At 35.5% G+C, this 21,986-nt stretch overlaps 1 long non-coding RNA gene across 1 annotated transcript; it reads right to left on the bottom strand.

The window, feature by feature from the left end:
• Positions 1–874: 874 nt before the first annotated feature.
• On the bottom strand, positions 875–19,845 carry LOC129486053 (uncharacterized). Its single transcript, XR_008658844.2, has 4 exons — positions 19,726–19,845; positions 17,177–17,240; positions 1,687–1,868; positions 875–1,092 (listed from the first exon to the last, which is right to left on the bottom strand). It is a non-coding gene; the product is annotated as an uncharacterized lncRNA (long non-coding RNA).
• Positions 19,846–21,986: the final 2,141 nt, after the last annotated feature.

Raw genomic sequence — 21,986 nt, 5'->3', positions numbered from 1 at the left:
AGAATGTTATTGATGTTATCTACATTATACATATGGAGAGAGGCACATATACGAAATACTTATATGTATAGGATATATAGGGAAATATATATATAAATGGGATATATTATATATATAAAAATATATATAAGTAAATAAAAGAACAAACTTTCATAAGGTCAGTAAATGAACAAAACTTAATAATTATATCATAGGTCAATGGAATGTCCTGACATACTTCCTCAGTACTAACATGTGTATAATATAGCTTAGTATTTTGGGAATCAGACTGCATTTTTAAATTCATTTGTACATGTAATATGATGGCATTTTAATTGTTTTTTTCCCCATCTAAAGGCTATTAGTCATTTTTATGGCCCGTGTGTTCCAATTGATGCTTTATTAGAATTGAGGAAGTATGTTCATTTGCTGTGTACTGATGATCAGTATCATGTTATTATAACCATGGTAAGCATCCCTGACACTGGCAATATGAATAGGTATGATGTCCAGAGGAAGGTACTTTCTTTGTAGAATTTTCTCAACAATTCAGATAGCTGCCCCTGGGTAGCTTATTATATGTTGCTGTATAATGTGATCCTGGGAGGTAGTTATTTTTAGATAATATTAGTTAAATAGGAAAGACTGAACTCAAATTTTATTAATTTTATTGCAATATTTTTTAAAAAGCATAAAAATGCTAACTAAATAGCAGAAGAGCAGTAATTTTTTTTCACATTGCCACACTAGATTTAAATAAAACACCAGTAGGATAGCAAACAAAAGAAACAGAAATATCCAGGTGCAAACTACTTCTGCTTCAATGGATGCTCAATGTGTTATGATGTTAGATGATGAACACAGTATTTGTTGAACACTCAGTATATATGGTGGGTTCTTTGAAAAGTGCTATTCATTTATTGTGATCCCTGCTTTGTGGAGGAGGAGACTGAGACTGAGAGAGTGAATAACTCATCCAGGGTCATACTTACAGTCAGCATTAGAGCCAGAATTGGAATTAAGATGCCCCTTCATTCAACTTCATTCAACTTGCTCTCTTCTTTACAGTGCTGGTTTAATTTGACAGCAGTCTAGGGCCAGTCCAGGAGCTACCTGCAGGAGCAAGACCAGATTCATAGACATGCAACCTGTATAGTCCCACTTAGAACCCCACTCCCCATTATCCACACCTATCCTCACTGCATTCCCCTCCCCCAACCAGTTTAAGGCTCTGCTGTCACTATTTTGACAATTTGAAATTCTTAAAAACTTTGAATAAGCAAACTTGCACTTTCATTTTGCACTGAACTTTGCAAATTAAATAACCAATTCTATTCAGTATAGAAATTTCACAGAATACTTTCACCTTGATTATTGCTTTTTGAATTATTTTCCTTTTGAAAAAGATAATCCAAGCAGGCTGAATTTTCCTCCCTATATGGGTATGAATTAGCAATTTGTTCCTGTAATCCCATTTATAATCTACATAATTTCAAACTGACTCTACTAGGCATAGACTCTTTGGTCAGTTTTTTTGGAATCTTTAGTCCCTCTTAAGGTTGACCTATGGATTAACCCTTTTATTTTTCTCTTTTTCAGAAGGTTTGTCACAGGGTTTTCTCTTTCTTCAGCTAATTTCCTCCCTCAGATTGTGACTGAGGCTATTAATTCAATTAGTTATTAAAAAGTAATGAAAAAAATACTTACTGCAAAGGTTGCACACTGTCACCAGCACACTCTTCAAAGACCAGTTGCAATTCGACCTTTTGATCAAAAGAAATGCACCAACCTGATGCTGCACTTGCTCTTGCAGTTGTTCCTGTTATATTATTTATTTCCTCTCTTTTTGACCAGCTGGAGTTATAGTATGCTTTGAGTCGCTAAAGGGGCTTTTAAGAAAGCAAGAGAAATGCATTTATGTCATATGGAGGTTGCATGCTAATTACTAATCTGACAGGGTGTAATAACAATACAAAAGCATCAGTAAGAGAAAAAGATGAGCAGAATATCCAATTATTTTATGAAAGAGTTTCTTTCCTGGAGGGAGAAATCTGCACTTTTACCATCTGTAACAAAGGAGATGTTGAGCTACATAAGTGAATTACCCCAGCTCTGAGTTCATGTGTATATGTAATGGGATGAACTTGAAATGACATTAAGTAATTTCATTATTGTCAAAAAAATACAAATAAAGAACACTAAAAGCCATGACTAATATAGTGAACTCCACAGATGGATTTTCAAAGTTTTTTCAAAGGGCTACAGTAATTTATATGAGAAATCAAATGTGATATAACGTAATATACATTTTCCCAGATTACAAAAATATATATTGCATAAAGCTATCATTATTCTTCATAACACATGTGAACAGAATATCCACAATATGCTGTAAGGGAAAGGAATCAGCCCATTAACACTGCAGCCTAAGAGTCAGAAGTTTCATTTCTCATAGCACATTTAGCCACAGAGTTAAATAATCTCGAAAATGACTCTGGTTAATATTTAGAAACAGTCTTACTTTAAATGACCATAGTGCAAAAGGGTTTTCATGCCAGCCTCAAACACAACATTTAAGTGTTTACCTGAGTCTCTGTAAGTCTCTTTCAAGGACTTTCCAAAAAAAATAAAAAGAAAAATAGTTACTCTTCCCCCAAAAATTGCCATGTTAATAGACAATAGAAACATTGCTTCAATAATACAATCTAACATTTCTCCATCCTTAAAAGTACAAATTTTTGTCTTTCTGTTTCTAACATTCAGGATGCTAAATATTCCATATGGCTATATGTTTATTCTTTTAATGAGAATGAATGTACTTTAAACATATGGAGACGCAGACATGTATTAATGTTAACTGGTCTGTGAATCGTAACACCTAGTAGTATCACATCTCTCTTTTGTAGGATCAGAACAACTCTACCTCTATCCTCTTAGCATTCCGATTGGGTCTGAGAATTAAATTTACAAAAATTAGATTAACAAGAGAAAAGCAAAATGTAAGTTTTATATGGCATGGGAGCCCTCGTTAAAAAAAAAAAAAAAAAAGACCTAAAGAAACAGTTAGAATCTATTACTTATATAATAGTGAATAAGACAAAGAGTAGTAAAAGTGAAGAAGCAACTATATTATATATGGAGACTTCAGAGTTATATTAGCAATGTCTGCATAGAATTCTCTCAGTTTCGACTTCCTGCCCTTGAGGATAAGGACGTTGCCTCTTTCTAACATAGGAAGAGCACCTTTCACATGGGAATTTCTTGTTCTGCTTTTGAGAAACAGCACAAGGTCAACGTGATCTTTTCACATCTGCTGTTTTTCAAGTGTCTTTAACTTAAGTAGTCAATATGCAGGAATAGCACATTTTAACCCCTTCACCATCCACCTAGAGCACTCAGATAGCTGCAGAGAACTGTTCAAAACATTATTCTTTAGCTTGGGCTACATGCCAGAACAATGATTAAAAGATTGGAAGACAAGCATGTTTAGGAAAAAGAAGTGCCTTAAATCACCTATGCTGTTGTTGCCTTTACCCTTTACTCTTTCTTTCTCCTGAGATTATTTCATGACTTCAGGTATGCCTTGCATAGTTATTTAATTTTGTTATATTTTTGTTTTGTAATTTTTAAAAAAAAACTTATGAAACATAAGTCAAACATTAATTGTATTTAGTAGATGTCTCTGAGCTCTAATGTAAATGACTTGTGTTGTGGCGCCTCAGAGGAGCATTCTTCCCTTACAGACTGTCCATACATGACATCAGTTTATTAGGTTGGTGCAAATGTAATTGCGGTTGGACCGTGAATTTTAAATCATTATAACTAGGCTCAAACACATCTTTATTAGTCAAAATAGCAACCATTACAATCTACACCTTTTTGCCAGCGAGAAATAAGTTTGTTTATTCTTGTAGTGTAAAAATCATTCTTTGGGACTTGACGACCTCTTGGAAAGCATGCTTGGCATCCTGCTGGTCATGGAAGCATTTTTCCTAACAAAAGTTGTCTCGATACTTGAAGAAGTGGTATTCAGTTGGCGAGATGTCATGTGAATATGGTGGATGAGGCAAAACTTTGTAACCCAATTCATTCAACTTTTGAAACATTGGTTGTGCAACGAACGTGTGGTCGGGCATAGTCGTGGAGAAGAATTGGGCCCTTTCTGTTGACCAATGCCAGCTGCGGGCATTGCAGTTTTCAGTGCGTTTCATCAATCTGTTGTGCGTACTTTTCAGATATAGTGGCTTCACCGGGATTCAGAAACTGTAGTGGATCAGACAGGCAGCAGACCAGCAAACAGGGACTATGACCTTTTCTTGGTGCAAGTTTGGCTTTGAGACGTACTTTGGAGCCTCTTGTTGGTTTAACCACTGAGCTGGTCGTTGCTGATTGCCGTATAAAATCCACTTTTCATCACATGTCACATTTTTTTTTTAGTTGTTTTTTTGTTTGTTTTTTCTTTTGAGACAGAGTCTCATTCTGTCGCCCAGGCTGGAGTGCAGTGGCACGATCTCGGCTTATTGCAACCTCCACCTCCTGGGTTCAAGCAATTCTCCTGTCTCAGCCTCCTGAGTAGCTGGGAGGGACTACAGGTGCACACCACTGCACACGGCTAATTTTTGTATTTTTAGTAGAGATGGGGTTTCGCCATATTGGTCAGGCTGGTCTCGAACTCCTGACATGAGGTGATCCAGCCACCATGGCCTCCCAAAGTGTTGGGATTACAGGCATGAGCCACCACACCTGGCCACTCATGTCACATCTGATCGAGAAATGGTTTATTGTTGTTGCACAGAATAAGAGAAGACAACACTTCAAGACAATGATTTCTTTGATTTTCGCTCGGCTCATGAGGCACCCAATTATGGAGCTTTTTCACCTTTCCAATTTGCTTCAAATGCTGAATGACCATAGAATGGTAGATGTTGAATTCTTCAGCAACTTCTTGTGTAACTGTAAGATGATCCCCGTCAACGACTGCACTCAATTGGTTGTTGTCAACTTCCAATGGCCTGCCACTACACACCTCATCTTCAAGGCTCTCCTCCTTTTCAAAACTTCTTGACCAACCACTGCACTGTACGTTGCTTAGCAGTTCCTGGGCTAAATGTGTTGTTGATGTTGTGAGTTGTCTCCGCTGCTTTATTACCCATTTTGAACTCAAATAAGAAAATCGCGGCCGGGCACGGTGGCTCATGCCTGTAATCCCAGCAGTTTGGGGGGCTGAGGCGGGCAGATCACGAGGTCAGGAGATCGAGACCATCCTGGCCAACATGGTGAAACCTGTCTCTACTAAAAATACAAAAATTAGCTGAGCGTAGTGGCGGGCGCCTGTAGTCCAGCTACTCAGGAGGCTGAGGCAGGAGAATCGCTTGTACCAGGGAGTTAGAGGTTGCAGTGAGCCAAGATCATGCCACTGCACTCCAGCCTGATGACATAGCAAGACTCTGTCTCAAAAAAAAAAAAGAGAGAGAAAAAATCGCTCAGATTTGCTTTTTGTCTAACATCATTTCCATAGTCTAAAATAAATATAAAATAAACAACAAGTAATAAGTCATTAGCAAAAAAAAAAGTGAGAAATACACATTAAAATGCTGTAAACATAACCACATTTAAGAATGTGTTCCAATATCAAACAGCAAATTTCAGCAATGCAAAAACCGCAATTACTCTTTCACCAACCTGCACCATCTGCATTTTCCACAGTAAATATTTCTGAGAAGAAAACAAAAATAATATTATCTGAAAATAATTTATAAAGCAGTTTTTAAATTGTAATTCCATCTTTGGGTATTATTTTTTCTTTGTGCTGATGTATGTCATCTTCTAATCCCACATATGTCTCATTCTTATTCTAGTATTGCTGTACAATTCATAATTTGAAAAATTACTTAAATATATTCATTTACTATAATAGCCCTGAAAGGTGAAAAAAAAAGCAGTACCCAGTATAGCTTATGCAACATGACATAAGTTTTATAAAAAGTACATGTAAACATGCATAAAGAAATCCAGAAACATGTATTATATACAAAAAGATGTGATGTATCCAGTGGAGCTTAATTCTACCAGTGTTGTCACCATTTGTAAACATTTGGAAGACTGGGATCCGATCTGCTCAACTAGAGTTTGTAAGTGACTAGGACGGATCACTGCTTATTAAGCACACAATATAAAAAACACACGTTTGTCTTGCTTGGTTGATTTCATGCTCGTAGAGTAAGCAGAAAGGAAATGCACCATCAGGCAGGTGAACAGTATTCCTCATATGTGAACCTTTTGAGAACTGGATGAGTTTTTAGTTATCCTGTATTATGTTAGTCTCATGTTTCATTACTTTTTTTTATTGAGTCTGGTTTCTTGAAAGTTTCTCTCTGAATATATTTAAGGGTGAACTCATTGACATTTTTTTCTTCCGTTCATCTAGATTATTCAGCATCTTGAAAATAATCACAGGAAATCAGTGCGATTCTAATTTCAATATTGCTTTATTGATAAAACTTTACATTTACTTCAAATTCATTTTATTGATGACAATGGATATTTCAAGAAGATATACATGAGTCATCCCCTAGCCCAGTGATAAAGTGGGAGAAGGTGAAAAAGCATTAATTTCCTTCCTCCTTTCCTTCTGCACCAATTCCCAATCCCCTTAGAATTTTCTTGTGCTGTGTCAAAAAGGACATATAGGGCTTCACATAGGTGAGGCATAATTTCTTTTCTGAATTTTTGAACATTTGAACTGTTTCATTCCCCAGAGTGTTCACTGTGGCATCACTTTTAAGGCACTAGCTGTCTCACATTGTGATGTTTCTTGCCCAAGCTCAAGCTTTGTACTATGCCTTATTTTCCTGTGATCATCTTCATATGAATGTTTCAAGGATGTTTATAATTACATCAGTAATAAGGGCTGAATATTATCACTCCTTCAGTCAAAAACTATTTTTGAACATCAAAAAAGCTTGATTTATATCATGTTTTCGTGTATTTATTTTGAACAATAGAACTGCTTAAACCTGAGAAATAGTTTTTTGTGTAGTATAAGCCACATTTCTGGTTATCATATTCTATTACTATAACATCATTTTTTGGTAAGAAATTACTTATTAAACATAGTCAAAAGTCCACTACTGAAAAGTGGTGACATAAAACAGTTTTATTGTTCTGCTCAGTATACTGCCACCTACTTTGTTGCAGGTGAAATTCATTAAGAGAATTAGAGAATTTCAACAGAGGCAAAATTTTTTTCAGCTAAGATCTGATTTCCTTAAAAATTTACTATCTTTTAAAATATCGTGGTCTATCTCTGTGGATTATGACACACATTCTGTAGACTCAGAATTTATCTTCCTGTTCAAATTTGAGTAATGCCAAAATGTTTTACAATGAAAAGCAAGGTATTTAATAAGATTGTTTGTTGAGAATTGACTATTAATATATTCTAAAAGTCTTTTTAGAACTCTATTTAGAATTTTAGAAATAATGTAGTCAAAAGATTCTTTGCCTACATTATTTCATTTGATTTCCAATGGAATCCCATAGCAACTGTATTTTTGTCCCTATTTCACAAGAAATGCAGATTTATATACAGTAAAAGGTAGGGCCAAATCCAAAATATATGCTCATCTTACAATTGTGTGATTATTAATGAGCAACATAATTGGTGATGCATACTTTATTCATGGTACCTTTTGTTTTCAATATAATGGAAGAAAGTGTTACTCCAAATAAAATTGATCACAGCTTAATGTTTCTCTCATGAGATCTTCCCTTCTATTTTTATCTTATCTATTCACTTTTTAAAAAACCCTTCTATATTCTCTACCCCACCTCAGGGCTCGTCTCTACATCATAGTTTTCCACTTAAAATATGTTCATTTTGTTATTAATTCTGAGTTCATATTCTCAAGAGAAGAAAGCTCATAGGCTAAATTCATATTTTGGTGTGATATCAGAACATAATGGCACTGGTCGATCTATTTGTTTTGTTGTTGCCTCTGAGTTACATTTGTTTCGGGTACAGTCAGCTTAGGTTCAATATAGAGGACCATGTGGCAAGCATTGTTACCTAAAATTTACCCCCTTCACTAGGTATCTATAGGACGATCGTGGACGCCTAGAATAACCAATGGGAAAGAGGGGGTTAGGTGTGCAGATGATGGGTGAATATTTTTCTTGATATTTATAATGATAAAACTTAATCAGCAATGTCATATTTTAAAATGATAAACTGCATTAAAAGACACAGCACTGCTAGGAATGACAAATGGCAAATGCTTCATTCAGGGCTCAATTTTTATTTGATACTGAGAGCTTATACTGCCACTCAGATAAGCTCAATACAGAAAACTTTCAAAATGGAATCCTTTGTAATCCCTGGAAATTCCCGGGGAGGACCTCTGGATGAGGATACTTGACTGTTACCTAAGCCTTCTTCCATTTCTACAGTTTACATTCTTAGTTGCATTTCTTTAAGATTTTGTACTACAGAACACTTTATAACCACAGCATTTTTGCTGTTCTAGTACAAACTTGACTTTTTTATCTGAAGAGCAGAGATCGAGAAATGTAAGCAGTTTGTAAAAGTCATCTAACCAAGGAGAGCTATGAATTCAAATACTTGTATTATCAGATGTTAGGTTTTCTTAAACTGCTCTTCTTCTCTCCAAAGCTAAATTTAAAAATATTCTAAATAATTGGACACACCTGTTATTCAATTTGTTTGGAAACAAAGTGAACTAACCGAATACTCTGATTTCTGAAGATATTTTATGTATCAACTCTTTGGGTAGTTAATTTTCAATATTGAGGAAACAGTAAGCTATATTATAATGAAAACTAAAACTTGTTTGAAATCTCTCTTTGATTCATAAGGAATTCCAGTGACACTTATATGAACATTTTTGCTGTGTTCAGAGTGCTTATTCTTCCACAATTTTAAATTGAAACCTAATCTCTGATGTGGCAGTATTAAGAGGTAGGGCCTTTAGGAAGTGATTAGATTATGAAGTCTCTGCCCTCATAAAGGGGGTAGTGTCCTTATCAAAGAGGCTTGAGGGAGATCTTTTGCCCTTCCACCATGTGTGAACACAGCTATAAGGCACTGTCTAGGAGAAGCAGACCCTTACCAGACTCTGAATCTGCTGGTGCTTTGATTTGGCCTTTCCAGTCTTCAGAACTGTGAGCAGTAAGTTTTTATTGTTTATAAATTACCAAGTTGAAGGTATTTTGCTATAACAGCCAAAATGGACTAAGACAGAAATTGGTACAAAGAAATGGGGGTACTGTATTTGCTGTAAGAAATATCTTAAAATGTGGAGTGGCATTGGAACTGGTTAATTGGTAGAGGCTGGAGGTACATACTAGAAAAAGCCTATATCATCATGAATGGAGCGTTAAGGGCGATTTGGGTGAAGGCTCAGAAGAGAGCTATAGAGAAAGTCTTAGTCTTAAGAGATTGCTTGAGTGGTCATGATCAGAATGTTGGTAGGAATGTGGATAGTGAAGACTGTTCTGGTGAAGTTTCAGCTGCAACTAAGGAACATGTTATTGGAAACTGAAGGAAAGGCCATCCTTTTTATAAAGTGGCAATGAACTTGGTTGAGTCGTGTTAGTGCTCTAGTGCTTTGTGGAAGTGATGAAATTGGATAGTTAGCAGAATAAATATCTAAGCAAGGTGTTGAGAGGTTGAGGGTATGGAGTGGCCTCTCTTGATTATTTACAGTAAAATGGAAGAAGAGAGAACAAATTAAAAATGGAATTTATAATCAAAAGGAATCAGTATTTAAGATTTCAAAAATTCTTAGCCTGACCATATTGTAAAATATGAAAAAGGGAGTTTCAGAGAGAACACCAAGGATATGGCCAAGCAAACCTTGCGAACAACTCTTGAATAAGGAGATTTGCATGAATAGAAAGAATCTAGGTGCTGCTCCTCAAGAAAAAATAAAAGAATGACCCTGGGCCAGGCACGGTGGCTCACACCTTTAATTCCAGCACTTTGGGAGGCTGAGGCAGGCAGATCAGTTGAGGCCAGGAATTCAAGACCAGCCTGGCCAACATGGTAAACCCTGTCTCTACTAAAAATACAAAAAATTAGCCAGGTGCGGTGGCACATGCCTGTGGTCCCAGCTACTCATGAGGCTGAAGCATGAGAATCACTTGAACCTGGGAGGCAGAGGTTGCAGAGAGCCAAGATTGTAGAATTGTGCTACTGCATTCCGGCATGGGCTACAGAGCGAGACTCTGTCTCAAAAAACAAAAGCAAACAAACCCAGAATGACTGTAAGGCCTTTCAGAGAGCTTCAGGACTACCTTTCCCATCACAGGCCCAGAATTCCAGGGTCTTCAGAGGCAGAGTCATTTGAAAGGTCTACCCTACCTGTGACTTCAGCAGGTAGAAGTGCACTTCCAGCTGCCCCTCCAGAGGGCACAGCTAATGTACCTCGGTAGTGTTTGAAAGGTGCTATTTCTGCTGGCATGCAGAGTACACAAGCCCTAGGCACATAATTATCTCCACTTAGGTTTCAAATAATACTCCAGAGAGACTTGAAGCTTAAGAATAATCTCCCACTTGATGTCTCAACCTTCCAAAGAAACCGGGGTGGTAAATGGGCCCTCAAGGCTCCAGGCAGCAATGTCCCCATGGTTTTGCTGGGCACAGCTCATACAGAAGCTCTGATACATGGAAGTCACACTCCTGCATCTCTCCCAAGCAGGAGTTGCACACTGGTAGCTCTACTGGTCTCTTGTCTTGGGAATATTCTTCCCTCCACAGTTCTCCTGGGCCTGTTGTTTGCCCTGTTGGATTTTGGACTTTCTTGAGATCAGGTACCTCTTGCTTTCTTACTTTTTCTCACTTTTGAAATGGGAATGTCTATGTATGTCTGTTTCACCATTGTATTTTGGAAACACATCACTTGTTTGATTTCCCAAGCTCACAGCTGGGAAGAAATTTGCTTCAGAATGAATCACAACCTTAAATTTCACTTATATCTTATTTAGATGATATTTAGATGCATGTTTGGACTTAGACTTTAAAGTTGATGCTGGAATAAGATAAGACTTTTGGAGTATTTGAATGAAGTAAATGTATTTTGCAAATAAGAAGGATGTTAACTTTAGGGGGCCAGGGACAGAATGCTGTGATTTTAATGCTTGTCCCCTAAAATTTATAGATTAACACTTAATCCTCAAGTGACAGTATTAATAAATGAAACTTTTAGGAGGTGATTAGGTCAGGAGGGAAGAGCTCTTCCCTCCTGAATATGATTTCTGACCTAATAAAAGAGGATTGAGGGAGACCTTTTGCCCTTCTGCCATGTGAGGTGCTGTTTAGAGCAACTGACTCTCACCAAACACTCAATCTGCTGGTAACTTGATCTTGGACTTCCCAGCCTCCAGAACTGTAAGTAATAAATATCTATTTTTTTGTAAATTACCCAGTCTAAGGAATTTTGTTATAACACCCCAAACAGTCTAAGACCATCTTTGAATCCAGAAAACTGGATTCAATCTATGCATGACCCAGAAGCAGTTTTGGTTTTCAGTGAATAAATACTTAAGTTTTCTTACTTGTCATTCATCCTTTTTGCATACAAGTGAAGTGCAGAAATTTTCAGTTGCATAGCCCCTGTATATCTGTTCAATTAGCTTGTTCTTAAGGATCACATAGGGAACAAAATGAAAGAATATAGAAGTGTGTGCTATCAGCTGTGCAAGTTTTCACTTTCCTGATTCTGGAATCTGCAGTAGGTTCCCTGGGTCCCTGGAAAAGTTCTTGGCCACATCTAGGTCAGTAAATTGCTTCAGTAGGTTACACCCTTCTTTGTTGACTTTGCATTTTTATGTCTCAAAGACAAGAGGTATATTAATTTTAAAAATTGTACTAGCACTGTCCAAAGTAATACAAAGTGGGCCACAAATGCATTGTTGATTTTCTAGTAGCCACGTTTCAAAAATAAATCCAATTAAATTAAAGATTAAGATAATTTTCAAAATATATTTTATTTGCCTAGTGTTCAAAAATATTTTCATTTCAAATAAAATCAATATGACATGATTCATGAGATATTAATATTCCTTTCCTTCATACTAAGTCATCGAAATCCAATGTGTATTTTACTCTTATTACACTACTCAGTTTGAACTTGCCCCATTTCACATTCCCAAATACCACACATGGCTCCTGGTGACCATACTGGATGCTGCAGGTCTAAACTCTCACTTCTAATCATTTTCTGAGGCAAAGGAGTAGGAATGATTTTGCTATGACCAATTAATACATTATGGAAAAACTTTACAGTGATCATTTTCACATACTGTAGTTTTATATGTTAAGGTATATGGAAATCTTTTATGTAAATGCATATTACTAAATTATGATAGGAAATGAAAAAAATTGACTATAGGGACTAAAGTAAGTGGAGGTGTATTCATAATACCAGATTATCCAAATGATATTATAAACAAACACGACTATATAAATATAGCCCTTATATTATTAGTTGAAAAAAAAGAGGACATCTGCATTTTCCATAGTAAATATTTCTGAGAATAAAACAAAAATAATATTAACTGAAAATAATTTATAAAATGGTTTTTAAGTTGTAATTCCATCTGTGTGTATTAATTATTTTTGTGCTGACATATGTCTTATTCTAATTCCACATATGTCTAATACTTATTCTAGTATTACTGTACTATTCATAATTTGAAAAATTAAATGTATGCATTTACTACCATAACCGCTTAAAGTGAAAAAAAGCAGTATGCAGGATAGTTTATGTAATATGATCTAAGTTTTATAAAAAGTATATGTAAACATGCATGAAGAAATCCAGAAACATGTAGCATGTTATTAGCAGCTGTTTTCTCTTGGTGTTAGAATGGGAAGGCCAAAAAAGAAATAACACCACTTTTCTTGTTGTGTTTAATATTTTTTTAGTGAGAAATTTATGGGAGATTTTTACATTTTTGTTTTCATATCTTTCCAGTTAAATAAAAATATAAAAGGAAAGCTATCTAAAGTAGATACTTATTTGTGTCTTTATTTATGTTGCCATCAAAATGTCATTTTGGTGCTCTGTCTTTCCAAGGCTATCGAAAATTCAAACAGATGCTACAAGTGTTCTAGACTATTTAGATAGTCCAAATAGGGGAAAATGAAAACATTTATTCACACAAGGCACTAAATAATGTAATAATCACATAACATTTTCATTTCTGACAAGCTTCTGCAGATCTAGGAACTACTAAAATGACAGTTAAAATAATAAAAATTCAGTATTTGATGTGTTCAACCAGAGTGGATCACTCTCCCTCTCGGAGACTAGAGCCCTTGATTTTCTGGAGAAGCAAATGGTTTATGGTTGTTTAAAATTATTGGGACTATTATATTCATTTATTGATAAAGAATATGTTCATGATGGTTTTTTTTTGTCTTTAAAAAGTAAGTTTAGTAAGCAAGGGTGATTTTAAAAAAATTAAAGATAAAACTCTTTAAGAGGCCAAGTGTTGACAGGATTGGTGGGAATAACCAGCTTTACTATAAAACAGAGTGGAAACCCAGCAAAATAAAGATCACAGGAGCATTTAACTGTTTTTTCCCTGAGTATCTGCTAATCTAAGTAAACCGAGCTTTGAGGTTTGTTGCTCTGCTGGGCAGAAGGAGGAAAGTCAAAGTCAGTGCCTGCCATGTGGGGCTGGGAACCCCATGGGAAACCAAACCCACATTAAATAGGGACCACAAAATACCACGCCCTCAGGAAGAGAGGAAGGACTCATGATTCCCATTGTCAGAAATGGGGATGAAGGTGGAGGGAAAGTCTCCATGTACCGTTTAGAGAAGAAGAAAAAGGAAAACAAGTAAACAAAGCAATCTTGAGTTGTGGCTATGGGCTGTAAATTATTATAACATCTTTGTCTTTTACTCTCAATGAATTAGTGGCCCTTATGGGGCTTGGGACAGAAAAGTAATAGGATCTGAATTAAGTTCTAGAAGTATCCCCTGGGCTGCTGTGTGGGAGATGGTCTATAGGAGGAAGGGTGGATGCAAAGAGGCCAGTTAGTTTGCTGGTGCAGTAACTTATCAAGAGGATGTCCAGACCACAGTGACAAGTAGAAATGATAAAAAGAGTCATGCCTAGACATTTTTCACAGGTACAACAGTTTGGATTTTCTGACTATGAATATGGAATGTGAGCAAAAGGAGTCTGACACCAAAGTAGTTGAAAACACATACACCCTTCAATCCAGCAATTTCACTCAAAAGTATATTTGTTAGAACTACTCCTACTTACGTCAGCAAGGAGACCTGTACACGAATATATTATTAAACATTGTTTATTATTGTTCATTTTGTTCCCATTACCAGGGGAATAAACAAAATACAATATTTTACAATCATGTAATACTATTCAACAATTAAAGTGAAATAGATCTATGTCCATTAACATGGCTAATCTCAAAAATAAAATGAAAAAAATTAATAGGTACAGTATAACACTATGTAAAGAATAAAATCCAAATTTAATATTATACATTGAATAGAAATGTACACATTTTAGGAAACATACAGAAACTTGAATTAGATGGACATGCATAGCTTCATGGAAGCAATAATTTTTTGGCAATGAAGACAATTAAGAAAATCAAGATTAGTATCTTGGCATTTGTTACGATAATCTACATTTCTCTATATTTTCTAAAAAGATTCATTACATTTATCAAAGTCTTGGAAAAAAAGCTGTTTCAAACAGAATTCTAACCAATAAAATTGCAAGTCATTTGATGGCATGGATATAATTTTATATAGTTAGCTCCCAAGCTTGTAGCTACTCAAATTATGTTCAACAATTTTAGCAAAATTCATCGAGAACCTACTGTGATCAGAGAATCCTCAAAGAATGCAATTCTGACCCCAAGAAACACAATCAGGTTATGTTTCTTGTTTTTCTTAAAATAGATACATTCCTCAAATGGGATAAGTAAAATTGTAGGCAAAGTATGGGAGATGTGTATTTATTCTGATTGGGGGCAATTTTTGATGGGGAAAGAAGTCCATATAATATTAATTTAGAAATGTATTACATTGTTAGAATAAAAACAGAGGTTCCCAATTCCACAGAATCATAGAAAGAAAGCCATATTTCAAGTGAATGAATTCAGTAGGTAAAGCAGCAAACTCTTCAGAACTGAATCTCAAACCTAAAAAAAAAGTGTATTCTGTGTTTTTTTCCCCAAAAGATAGTTGAGTTGCAGCACCTGAATTTTATATGTCATTCCTAAGCCTTAAAATTGCGGATGTTAAGCCTATCTTAATTAAACATACATAAAATGTTAAATAACATATGTATGAATATTTTATGTATGAAAACATTTTGAAAGCTCTGCTGTGCCACACAAATCTAAGGTACCCAGTTTTATAAACATAGATATATGAATCTAAGAATAATAATAAAAGCTATTTTAATGCTCACTTACTTAGGGTCATGCATAATAGAAATTAAACTATTAAACTACCTCTGTGCATTACATTATTAAATTATTACTTCAGACCTAAGAGGTTGTAAGTACTAACACGAATGCTGCATTACAGATAATTAGCATGAAGTTTAGAGAGAATAAATGACTAGCTCAGTTAGTAAGTGGTTCTCTGAAGTTCTGTAACCCAGTTACTGGGACCTCTGTAGTTACTGAGTAGGTTATTTGTGGTCCTTTCTATGGATGGCAGTATAACCTGATGGCTAAAATTTTGGGGGATCTGGGTTCAAACTCTAGCTCAATGACTTACCATCTTAACTGCCTCAAAGGTGTTAAATTCTTAAGCTTTATGTTTCTTATTTATGAAATTACTGATTATACTACAATAGACATGTTGTATGTTGTACAAATAGTGTGAGAATTAAAGTAACGCCTGGGTTTAAAATAGTTCCTAGTGTCTAGTAAAAATGTGTTCAATTTCTGTTATTATATATTTTTAAACATTATTATCAAGTAGATATGAAGTTAATGTTCAGCCTCAGGTTAACAAATTAATTGAACAACAGTTAACAGACAAGAACAAATAAGGAAACTTCCCATAATCTCAGATTATTCTGTCATGAATAGTTTTGTCATCATTTGTGATAAAGCCCTTTCTTAAAACATTCAACATGTTAAGAATCATATTCAAAATCTAAGTACTAATAATATTGTAGTATTAAGCATAGATTAAATTTTGATTGTTGTAACTGTCTTTTGTGAATATTGAGAAATGATCACAATAGCATTTTTATTCATGTATTTAATCATTCATGGCATTACATGTGAAGACCAACAATATTCGAGTGTGAAAATTGATGATTTAATTTTTATTAGCTCTCATTTCTTTCTTTTCTTCCTTGTATTATCTTACTTACCTTATCTAATCTTAAAACCTCACAGTTTTTTGAGAGAGATACTTTGCGAAAATTCACAGAATTTATCATGTCATGAAGAAAATAGCATATTTGTAAGATACACTATTCTGCTGTTTTATTGGATCAAAAGTAAATCTTACTGATGATTATCACCACGTGCAAAAATAATTTTGCGAAGTATTATATTTCTATTGGCATCCTTTCTCATATTCAAGTGATAAAGTTGATTTCCAAACATCCTTTCACAAATCCCTAAAACAATAGCCAGTTTACACTTGAAATGCACATGGTCTCTGTTTTTCTCTCTCTCTGTTTTTCTCTCTCTCTTTCCTTAATCCCTTCACCTATCCATTAAGTACATATATAATTAGGCCTTAATTGTATTTTCTATATCAGTTTCTCTTTCACTGTTTCTTAAAGGAATTCACTCTGAAACTAGACTACATATACATTTGTGTCTTCTCAAAATGGCAAAACTACCATCTACTCACTTTTCCTCAAATATGTAAATAATCAGCATAGTCTAAAATCACCATTGTCTCTAGTAAAATACTCTTGTTCAAATTAAAAGCTAAACTTTTCATAAGTTCAAGCAGCAGCATGCTCTTCTATTAACTTAATTCACTTTGCACTAAAAACCTCTCATATAAGCAAGCAGGCCACATCATGACCTGATTAAGAAAGTCAAATCTTAATGCCCCTTGGAAGAAATTATCTCATGAAAATAAGGCTTGAAAGAATGACAATAACCAAGCTCCTTTAGCTTGATCTCTAAGCTCTTTTAGGTTGATGGTTACCTGATCTCTCATTAATTCCTCAGTGTTCAAGCCCTCACCAATATCTTCTGTTAAAGTAAAATTCCTGAAAAACAAACAAAAACACATTGTAGTTATAATAGAAGAATTCTATCAAAACTGATCATGGTATTAAAAAATGCCATTAGGAAGAAAATATAGCACACTAGGTGGAAATATGGACTCTGACATTTAATAGACATGGATAAATACCCCATCTACTAATTTAATAGGTGTCTTGTATCCCAATCTAATCTAATTCAAGATCCAACTCTAGTGCTTTCTTATCCATGAAGCTCTCATACAGAACACTACAGACCAACTTCTTCCCCAGATAAGTTTTTCTCTTTTCATTTTTATTTCATACGTAATATTCATCTCTATAGGATATATAATTACATATATAATTTAAGTTTAGGCTTCCCATCTAGACTATGAGCAACTTGATGAAAATGGGGTGATATTCCCCACAGTGGTGCCTGGCACAGTGCCTTGCACAAAGTTTGTATTCATAAATATTTCCTTCCCATGTTGCTAAAAAACAGCCATCTGGGTTCAAGATAGAAGATTAAAATTTTGATCTCATAAGTTTATAAGCAGCAGAACAAAATGTAAGTTTTTAATCAAAAACAATTTTAACATTTGTTTTCATGATTGCTAAAAACAGTATTTAAATCACATTCAAAAATAAGCAAGTTTACCAAAAAAGCAAATAAATGGAACAGAGGAAGGAAAAGGAGATGAAGTTTACGTAAGAGCTACATTAATCAACATAGGAATGGTTATTTAATCTAGATCAAATAATCCTAACTATGTGTGTTTAATTTTAAGACCAAATCTATTTCTACCCAAGACTTTAGATGTATAAGTTATCTTTCTTTTGTCTCCAGGTAGAAAGAAAAAAAGATGTACTATTTTCAGGCAGAGAAACATATAATTTTAAAAATGGTCTAGCATTTTCAAATTATTTATACCCTACCTACTTATATTGCTTGTGCCAGATGTACAGATTTTACATCTGAATAATAAAACCATGTGTTCTTGTCTGTGAAGCTGAAATTTTACTTCAGCAGTAGGAATTTGAGACCATTAGTGACTACTCCAAATGTATCTTGCACATTTCAAATAAATTCACAAGCTAGAATATTCTGTTCTCCCTACTGCCCAGGGATTTGTACATGCTACTTCTTTAGCCTGGATGCTTCTTCCTTACGCAGTCCACAACACGTACCTGCCTTTTGCCTCAGCAACATTTATTTATTTTTCAGCTCCCTTTAAATCTCACTTAATCAGAATAAAACCTTCCTCAATTTCTTCTACTCCTAGGCCAGCATCATTTATGATGAACTCTCCTAGTGATTGCTTCTGATTTGGAATTCTTATCTAGTTGTTAAATGTAGGGGTCATTGTGTGATAATTTCATTTACTCCTTGCCTCCTCTATTAGACTGAAAACTAGAGAGGTGATGATCAGTCGTAGATGCTTTTATTCACAGTGTCAGATACACAGTAAGGTAGGTACCCTTATTAAATAATAAACTGGAATTATTTACTTGAAAATATCAATTCATTTTTAAAGTACGGTGCAACCTCTTCACTTCAGTGTGGCATGAATACCAATTATTTTGGAATCAAATTATATTAATGGAATTTTTTAAAATTGTCTACAGCAATGATTTATTTAATGCATTTGGTCTTTTTTCACTTACTCACCTCAGATTATGTTGTGCTCTTCACAAATCACCTATTATCAGGATGATGGAGTCTCACTCTGTCACCCAGGCTGGAGTGACATGACATGATCTCGGCTGCCCGCAACCTTCACCTCCTGGGTTCAAGCAATTCTCCTGCCTCAGCCTTCCGAGTAGCTGGGACTACAGGCGCGAGCCACTATACCCAGCTAATTTTTCTATTTTTAGTAGAGACGGGGTTTCACCATGTTGGCGAGGTTAGTCTCTTAACTCCTGACCTCAAGTGATCCAACCACATTGGCCCCCCAAAGTGCTGAGATTACAGGCGTGAGCCACTGCACCCCGCCCAGATAACTGTATTCTTATTTCTTCCTGTCTTCTCAAAACTACATTTTTGCCCAAAGCTTCCAATAGACCTTTCTCTCCCGCTATTTTTAGCACTGATTTTATCGAGGCCAGTCTCTTTCGGAGTCAAGAGCTTGTGGACATTATCCCTGCTTCAGTTGGTCACCGAAAATACTCAGTCCCCTCAACATCCCCTCTTCCTCATTTAGCCAGGTTCTGCTTATTTTAAACATTTAACTTCCATCCCTCCTTCCCGCTGACTACCCACCACACTCTGTTCATTCGCTTCAACTCTCAATTGCTATTGTACTTTTATGCTGTTCCATGCAATTTAGCACTTACTCATAAGATGTCTTGTATTATTAATGGATATTTTAGACATTCTAGCTTGCATCCCCCAACTAAAACACAAGCTTGCAGAGTGAGGAATTGTACAAAAACACTTCTGTATCCCAAGGCAGTTCCAAACACTTCATGGCCAGAGTCCAAATCTCCATCAGGGCTGATCGCTATTCACCTATCAAGTCTGAGTTTCAAATACATTCGTGAAGCCTTCATCTTCTCTCAGTACCTGGCACATACCTGTATTATGGTCATTTCAGCCCATTGTGTTGTCGTCTTTTTCTGCTTTTCTTTTGTCTCCCCACTAGGAGCAGAGCCTGTGAGGTAAAGGATTATGTATCTTATCACTACTATATCCTTAGTATCTAGCACAATGCCTAGTGGAGGATAGGGGCTCGCTATGTATTTGCTAAATGAATAAGTCAGTAATCTTGGTCTCTTTTCATTTATGCAGGCATAAGATATTTTTCCTTTATAAGAAGATTCAGAAAATCTGGATAAACTTTGAAAAAATTACCTGCTTAGATCTTTAAAACCTAGGTAAAAACAAGTAGAATTTCTTATTGACATTTTGTTCTGTGCACAGAGTGTAATATAGTGGTTAAATAGACTTGAGCTTTGCAATCAAACTTGTCTGCATTCTGATTCTGCATGACCTTGAGGAAGTTCCATAGCCTTCATAAGTCTCAGTGACCTCATAAAAAAGTGAGAATTGACTGACTACCTCACAGTGTTGTAAAAATTAAGTAGTGTAATGCATGTAGAACTCCTGGCAAATTGACTAGCACAGAACGAGCCTTCAGATCGTTTTAATCAATTATTCTTTGTTAAGGCAATTTAATAGGAGAAAAGACTAAATGTTATTTCTTGTGCTTCACAGATGTATTCCAGATGAATATACATTTAAAAATATACAAAGCATAAACACAGACAAGTAGAATACCTTTGATTACACAGCTACAAAAATCTGACCACCTTGAAATACTATGTCAGGGTTAGCAAACTTTCTCTATAAGGCCAAATAGTAAAAGTCTCAGGCTTTGTGAACTATGTGATTTCTGCCACAACTCTTGAACTCTGTCATCATAGCATAAAAGTAGCCACAGACAACACATACACAAATGAGCATAGCTATGACCCAATAAAATATTATTTACTAAAACAGATAGTGGGCTACATTTGCCAATTATTGTACTATATAGATACACTTTCTCTCACAAGAGAATTCTACCATAGGTGATAATTTTATATTTGTATGTTTGTGCAATGATGCCAAAACTTAAATGAACAGAAATGTTTTAAAAACGTGGTTTTTTTAAACATTGTTAAAAAAACAAGACCAAAACATAGTGTTTAAGAAACATGAATGTATATTTCCATCTTTAAAGGCATTTGAATACAGTACATGAAATTTGTAACCTCAGTTGTGGATTCACTATTCACCAATGACAAGGTTTAAGTTCTTCAGTGGCCATGAGTAAGTTAAGTTTGTCATCACTTTTTGCCCTGGTGTAGTATTTTCCAAATAGTAAATGCTCAATTCACATATACGTTAAAGTAAATACTAAGAAAACCCTCACATTTAACTAGACACAATTCTACTCATGTATCTTTGAAATCAACTGGAGACATTATCAATTAATGCAAAGATCTTGGGCTTTCAATCCAAATGAGCTTACCTCTCTGCTCCAGATGCTCATCTTGCTGGCTGTGTGTCTCTCCCGGTAAGTTCTGTAATGGAGCAGAAATCATAATATTTGTCCTAAAGCAGTGGTTGTCAGCCAGAGTGCAGTTTTTCCCCCAGGGCACATTTGCAATGTCCGAAGACATTTTCATTTTTTTTTTTTTTTTTTTTTTTTTTTTGAGACAGAGTCTTGCCCTGTTGCCCAGGCTGCAATGCAAGTGTGCAGTCTCGGCTCACTGCAACCTCTGCCTCCCAGGCTCAAGAGATCCTCCCACCTCAGCCTCCTAAGTAACTGGGACTACAGGTGTGCACCACCACACCCAGCTAATTCTTATATTTCTTGTAGAGATGGGCTTTTGTCATTTTGTCCAGGCTGGTCTCCAACTCCTGGGCTCAAGTGATCCTCCTGCCTCAGCCTCCCAAAGTGCTGGGATTACAGGTGTGAGCCACCGCACTCTGTCTCATTTTCACTATTTGGGATGAGAGACGTTACTGGTTTCTAATGAGTAGAGGCCAGAAATTGTGCTTAATATCTTACAATACCCGGGACAATCCCTACCCTGAAAGAATTATCCAGCCCAAAATGTCAATAGTTCCAAGTTGGGCAAACTCTGCTCTAAGGTTTTTGTGAGGATTAATTCACATAGTGCTCTAAAGGTTTAGCAGAATGCTGGGCTCAATAAATCTTAACTGTTAATAAGACTGATTTCCATCGACTGGTAGAAAATATACCTTTATGCAAATTTTGAGTG

The sequence above is a fragment of the Symphalangus syndactylus genome, chromosome 7 (genome assembly GCF_028878055.3).
Source record: "Symphalangus syndactylus isolate Jambi chromosome 7, NHGRI_mSymSyn1-v2.1_pri, whole genome shotgun sequence".
Classification (NCBI taxonomy): Eukaryota; Metazoa; Chordata; class Mammalia; order Primates; family Hylobatidae; genus Symphalangus; species Symphalangus syndactylus.
This window is presented reverse-complemented; position numbering and strand designations above follow the sequence as displayed.